Genomic DNA, 7,394 nt, shown 5'->3' on the forward strand with positions numbered 1-7,394 from the left:
AAAAGCCCAGCTCACAACAGGCCCAATCCAAAGGCGGCCCAAAATAGCTTGCTCGCTAGGCGAGCAGTCCCTTCGCCTAGCGAACATTTCATCATGACACTCGCCCAGCGAAGCATCAGATCCAGAAAAAGCCCAGAACTAGCTTGCTCGCTAGGCGAGCAATTCCTTCGCCTAGCGAAGCTTGCGAAAATCTGAAGTTTTGGACCTCATTTTAAGCCCATTAGGTCACCACCACTACTACTATAAATACCAGCTCCTCAGCCACGAAAGAGACACACAGACCCAGAGGGAGAAACACAGAAACCCTGCTGATCCAGAGAATTCGGAAGACGGAAACCCTGCTGCAAAAACCCTGCTAACCTGAAGGCAGCCCATCCGCGCCGAAGCTACCGCCGCCCAACTCAATCCGGCCTCCAAGCAATCAGTCCCTTTCAATATCGCAATTGCATACAGGTTTGCGTATCACCGCTGTTTTACGTTTCCAATTGATATTCTTTACATACATGATGCATTCCGATTAAAGTTTTGATATGTAAATTGATTTCGCATGTGAATCCAAGTATGAACATCCTGTATAATTGTATATGTTATGCCTATAATCCAATGCCATGAAAGTGCAGGTTTTCGGAAGTCATGCTGCTGTCAAATCCCAAACCCGTGGCCGCTCGCTAGCTCATCGCTAAGCGAGCCTGCAGCGAGCCTTCGCTGAGCCCTCGCTAGGCGAAGCAGAGGCGAGCGGGACAGTGGCTGCTTTGTCTCTTTGCTGGTCTTATGTTTGTTTAATTACGATTTTTGCATAACTTGGCCTGAATTCATAACTGTTATGTCCATTTTATGGTGCAATTGTCAAATCGTATTTTATCTTAATGCTCTAACCCGGGTGTTGAATGGTGTAAAGGCTTCCATATCCTCAATGAAGCGGCCGGCTAGGTACTCCACTTGACGTGTGGGAGGGAGATGGATTCTAAATTACTTCACTTTAATGTGAAGATTCATATTGATTGCCTAATTAATTTTAATGTATTAATTTTTAATGTATTGATTTTAATGTATTGATTTTAATGTGGAGATTCACCATGATTACCTAATGAACGTTAAAATATGGACTTTAAATAAATAATACCGGACCTCTCTTTGTTACCCCCCGATTACGTAATACGGTCATGTCCCGCGAATGTGGGGATACACTTAGCAAAGACCCTTCGGTTAAATCATCATGGTCCCTCGGATGTTGCCTTCGGAAATACGATTTTGTCCCTCGATGACCCTTCGGTGTAGCCTACGGTTAAATGATGATCGTCCCTTCGAATGCTAAGGTATCCTCACAACTGTTGCCTTCAATGACCAATCGATGACCCTACGATGACCCTTTAACATCCAAAGGATAAACTACTTACTTCTCAATAGTAAGGACAGTTTTACCCTCATAAGGATAGGAAATGCCCGGAAAGACCTCGGACAGTTACAACCTTAATTGCTCATTCATAACCTAAAAAATACTTTTCACACCTCACACCTTTCAAACATCCTTTTTGGAAAATCACCACTTAGCATACATCCGTACTAGGATCATTGCCGAGTTATATTTTTCTAAATAACTTTCAAATCTAAATGAGATAACCACTTTGTATACATTCATGCAAGGATCATTACAAAGTTAAATTCTCATTTTCAAAACATCCTTCACACATTTCTCAACCACCTTTTTCAAACTAGAAAACATAAATGATTGAGCAATTAAGAGCCCATGGATAACCATGGATATAAAGGGTGCTAATACCTTCCCTTTGTATAAAGTACCTCCCGAACCTAAGAATCTGAATTAAGGTCTTTCCTGTTCTTTTCCACCTTTCCTTATGGGATAAAAGAAAAGTCGGTGGCGACTCTTGCTAACCGCGACATCGCGATAAAAAAACAAAAAATCCAGTTCACCGTATGACAGTCAGATTTTGATATTGACACAAAAACGCGCAAAAGCCAACTTTGTCTTCAACCTTCAGCTCGATTTGGCAAATACTTGAACTCGTGTTTTTAGCAACACTCAACCATGGAGTTAACTTTGCAACACATCATCGTCCATGTCCCCCTACATCAGAGCTATTGATTGGCTCTGAGGAGGGATAATTCTTCTCAACAACACGATGAACCCTAAGTGTTCAAAGTCAAATTAATTGACTAATACGAAAGATAAATTAATGATAGGAGATAGATTTTGATCAGTGGAGCAAGTTGAAGAGAGTGGTAACTTGTTTGCTCAAAGATTTAATCCGTAACTACATTTCTCGTTGAAGCTTTAGAGGTCAACAATGGCGGATCTGAAAGTCTGGTTCCGCGGAGTTTCAGGCCAATGCAATGCTTCAGCCAGCTTCATATTTAAATTAAGGAAAAACTGAATGAAGCTCTTCGATAACGATTGCAGGATCAAATCAATTGCGAGCTCTTTTCCAAGGGTAAAAACCAACCTTTCAATCACCCTGAGTACATTGGGACCTACAGAGGCTCTCTCAGCTAGCTTTAGGGGTGCCAACAGGGCAGAGAATGTGTTGGGGATGTTTTCCCACTCCCTGTCCTGACCCTAATATTTTTCCCATCCCCGTCCCCGTTCCCCGCAACAAGGGAATATTTTCACCATCCCCACATATCCCTACAGAGAATTAGATATCCATGGAGATCGAGTCTTAAATTTTTTTTCTATATTTTTCAATCAAAACTATGACACTAGTATTTCGTTGTTTTCTCATTTTTAAAAAAGATATATTTTGCATATTTCTTTTATAAAAATAAAAACACATCTTGTATCAATAACAAAAAAATACAAAAACACTTGCAGTTACGAAAACATAACGACTAACTTACTAATTGAATGAAAAACATGTTATTAGTTGAAATATAGTGAAGTTGAAGAGTTATTACTATAAGCACACTGAACAAAGGAGAGTGGTTGTTATGATGATGAGAACAAATGAGATGAGGAGTGGAAGAGGCAAAGAGAATTGAAAAAAAGAAGAAGAGGAGATGGTTTGTACCTTGTATGTAATGAATGCATTTTTTAGGGTTGAGTATTTGGGTAGTGAAACAATACATTATACAATTAAAAAAAAATGATCCACTGATAATTCTATTTTTTAATATATTAATTATGATTTTTATGAAGTAAAAAAACATGCAAAATTATATAATTATATATTATATAATATATTATATATAAAAGTTAAATAATATGGTCGGAGTCAGAAAATACGCGAGACAGAGGATATTTCTCTAATCATCGCCTCGAAGTGTCATCGGGGGAACTTTTCCCACCATCCCTGTCCCCATGTGGAAAATAATCCCCAACTTTGGAGTTGGGATTCAAGCATATTTATCATGGTATCTAGACATATCACTATTATTGTATATTAGTATTATTGGATAAGATAACTTTCATTTTGGATTCTCTATGGATATAGAATGTTGTATAAGGTAACCTTCACTTTAGATTCTTTGTGGATATACATTGTGTTATCTATTACGACTATTTAATTATCTATTTTCTATGTTATGTTACATTTCATTTGCTATATAATTTCTTTCTTAATTATTATATTTTTGAAATTTTTAAACAATATAAATGACCCTATTAAAGCAAATAAAAAGACATAAAAATAATTGAACTAAATTCAATATAATAAGTCTTAACCCGGCAGTGATCATCATAAATCAATGCATACAAATGTTTATAAATTACCACGCGACTACATTTGTTTGGGAATATATTCCCTCATGCTTTTCACTCATGATATCTTTCATGTGCAATTGTTAATTGTTGATAACAAAAATGACATTTTAAAGAGAGAAACATTTGCTAATTTAATTTTTTCGATTTTTATAACATTTATTTGCATCTGATACTCTTGATTTTAGTGTTTATACTCATATTTCATTTTAGCCAATTATTTTTGCTACAAAAACTATATTATTTTATTTTTAAAATCCGCAAAACATGAGTCTTTAACAAATATTCGAAATTGTATGTGTACATTAACATAGGATTGAAATAGCAAATTATAAAAAAATAGATCAATCATATGGTTGAAATAGCAAATTATAGAAAAATGAAAGAAATAAAAATAGAATCAATTAAAGAAGGATAACACTATCATACACACCTCTCATATTTTCCTAAATAATAAAGATAGATTTTATTTGTTTGAGAGATGCCTATTCAGGTGAGAATGGAATTCCTATGATTTGAGTGAATTATATAAATTGAGAGATAAATAAAGATTATTGTGATTTAGGAACCGAAAACTAATAACTAATTACTTTGAAATTTAATACTTTTTTTCATTGGATGGGTTATTTATGTTTTAATGTAGAGAATTATTACTTGCTATTGTGGAAAATAAATTTAGACATTATATGAAAAGTGATTTGATTGAATACTCATAATTTGTGATTATATTAAGTGCAATAATAACATAACAAAAATCAGAAGGAATGCAAGAAGAAAAATAACACCCACGGCCGCAAAGAGAGATAGATTATTGTGCTAGAATATTAATGATGTTTAATAATTGTAAATATAGAAAAATTTATTAGATAGTTGATTTTAAAAAAAATCTAGACACTTAAATTATTATTAGAATGTAATATAAAATAATATAAGGAAATTATTTAAACTTAAAATTTTTAACTTATTATTTAAATTTAAATTTGAAATGTAGAAATTTGTAATTATATTTTTTTATTTCTTTTCCATTATAAATTATTTACATAAAGTTATTTATATTTTTATATATATTTTAAGAACATTTTTATTTTACTTTTATATTTAAATAAATAAGTTATGTTTTTTTATATAAAATAAGTAAGTTATGTTTTAAACATAGAAATTTATAAAATAGACGGACAAAACAAAAGAAAGACATAAAGAGAATAAAATTAGGGTTTAACAAAAATTGCTATTAAGATGACACATGTATAACTAGGGTTGAGATTATGATTGCTATCATGTTTGAAATTGTGGACCGCATCATTTGATTTGATGTAGTTGCAATATTGCAGTTGTAGCCTGCAACACATCGCTAATGGACCGCAATTGTGACGTGAATGGAAATCACACACAACAATCACATAACAGCCGCAACATAATGATAATTAACGCATCAGAATTAAGTTTTTACCGCAATAAACTAAACACGTGATTTTCATATACAATTCAATTTTATTTTTAAAACAAAATTAAATTTTATTTTCATATACAATTCAATTTTACTTTATATCATTCTATCTGCTCCATTAAGATTCTAAATGAAAGGAGTTGTATTTATATTGCATTTGCTTCAATGATTTTGTATTCACTAATTCATTTCTTCAAGAGTCAAGTTCATCATCTTCTCTCTCGATTGCATTTTATGAAGAAGAATAAAAGAAACTCACACTTTTTTCTTCAACTTCATTCATACTAAGATATGCAACTTTATTCCACTCTCTCACTCCACTCATATTCTTGTGTAGATTTGTAGTAATTTGTCACTTAATTTTGATTTTGCTGATCGATTAAGAGTTTTTAGATCCAAATAAATAGAAGACCAAAAATTTCATTAGAAATAATAAAAGATAGAAAGTAGGGGTGACAAAGTGGATGGATTGGATGGATATGGATTGGATAGTTAATGGATGGATCAAAACAATCCATTAGTCCATTAACAATCCACTAAAAGTTTTTTAAAAATATCCAATCTAATCCATCCATTAAGAATAAAATCCATTTAATCCATCCATTATCATATTTTTAGTGGATGGATATCCATCCATCCATTTTTTATTCTTTGAATTTTTTTTTAAAAAAAATCACTTATTTTTTTGCAAAATTTATTTTTTTCAATTTTTTTTAATAAAACAATATCAGTTTTTTTTCGAGAAAAATCTTTTTAAAAAAAATATATATATTTTTGTATTTTCGAAAAAAAATAATTTTTTTATATTCGTAAAAAAAATAAAATTTTCGAAAATAAAATCAAATTTTGGTATTTTTCAAAAAAAATGATTTTAAAATTTTTGGAAAAAATCATTTTTTGTATTTTCAGAAAAAAATTATTTTTTATTTTTCAAAAATAATAATTTTTTTTTGAAAAAAAAAAGTTATTTTTTGTTTTTCAATTTTTTTTTAATTATTTGAAAAAATTATTTTTTTAAAATTAGATAAAAAATTCATTGGATCATTAACATGTGTTGGATGGATTAGATAAATTCATGTTTATAAATGGATGGATTGGATCAATCCATTAATTTAATTTTTATGTAGTAGATGAATGGATCGGATAGATTTTGTGTTAATGGATCCAATTACCACCTATTAAAGTATGATGTGGTGACCGATTATTAGTGAGTGTTTAACATGCAAACAAATTTGTTAAGAGATAAGAGGATTCATTAACAATGAGTTTTTCTCTGTTTTGGTTACAAGAGTAAGAGAGAAATAGAAGAAAAAAAAGTTTCACTTTATTAATGTGTTGTGTTGTGTGGGTTTATTATTAAGAGAGAAAACATAAAATTAGTCAACCTTATCTTGTGGTGGTGGGATACTTGGCAACGTAAAAATTGTGACGGTGGAGTGAGAAATCATAAATTTTTTAATCATAAGCTTAACACTTGTACTTTTTCTTTTTTTTCTTTCTAAAATTTTAATGAATAAATGAGAGGGAGTTTATAGAAGAAAACTAGAGTTTAGCTAAAAATTTGATGGACATAACAAAAGTCAAAATTTGTGAATTTGTGATGCTTATGGTTTTAATTTTTTTAAGAATATATAATTTTGTTGCATTTAGTTTATTATGTTAATTATCTTAAATTGAAGTTGTTTTCACAATCAAGATTGACATTAATATGTTTGAGTGTATAGTCTTTTTTTTTTTTTATAAATTTATTGTAACTTGATACTTAAAAAATTACTTTCGGGCTTATGTTTAAATTTATAGGATTATTTATGATAATGTTTGTTTCTTATAGTTTAATTTAAATTATACATAAATAAATATGATACAGTAGTTTAAAACTGAAATTAACTAACACACAATTAAAAATACAAGAAACATAAATAATTAAAATCATTTTATAATTTTGTTTATATTTAATGTATATATAAAATAATTTCACGTTACAACCTCAAATTAAAATCATGATCATGTGATTCTTCTATCTATATATATTAAGATAAGATAAGATAAGTTTGAGATTATAATTGAAACTTATTTTGTAAATATATATTTGAAAGAAAAATATCAAAATTCCAAATACACTATATTTTTTTGGTGGAAAATATGTTTTAATTTTTAAATGAGAAAATTGGTGATGCATAAATTATTTTTATTCAGTCAACCATAGACAATCATGCATTATATTTTACCACT

This window comes from Lathyrus oleraceus, chromosome 3 (assembly GCF_024323335.1).
Source record: "Lathyrus oleraceus cultivar Zhongwan6 chromosome 3, CAAS_Psat_ZW6_1.0, whole genome shotgun sequence".
NCBI lineage: Eukaryota > Viridiplantae > Streptophyta > Magnoliopsida > Fabales > Fabaceae > Lathyrus > Lathyrus oleraceus.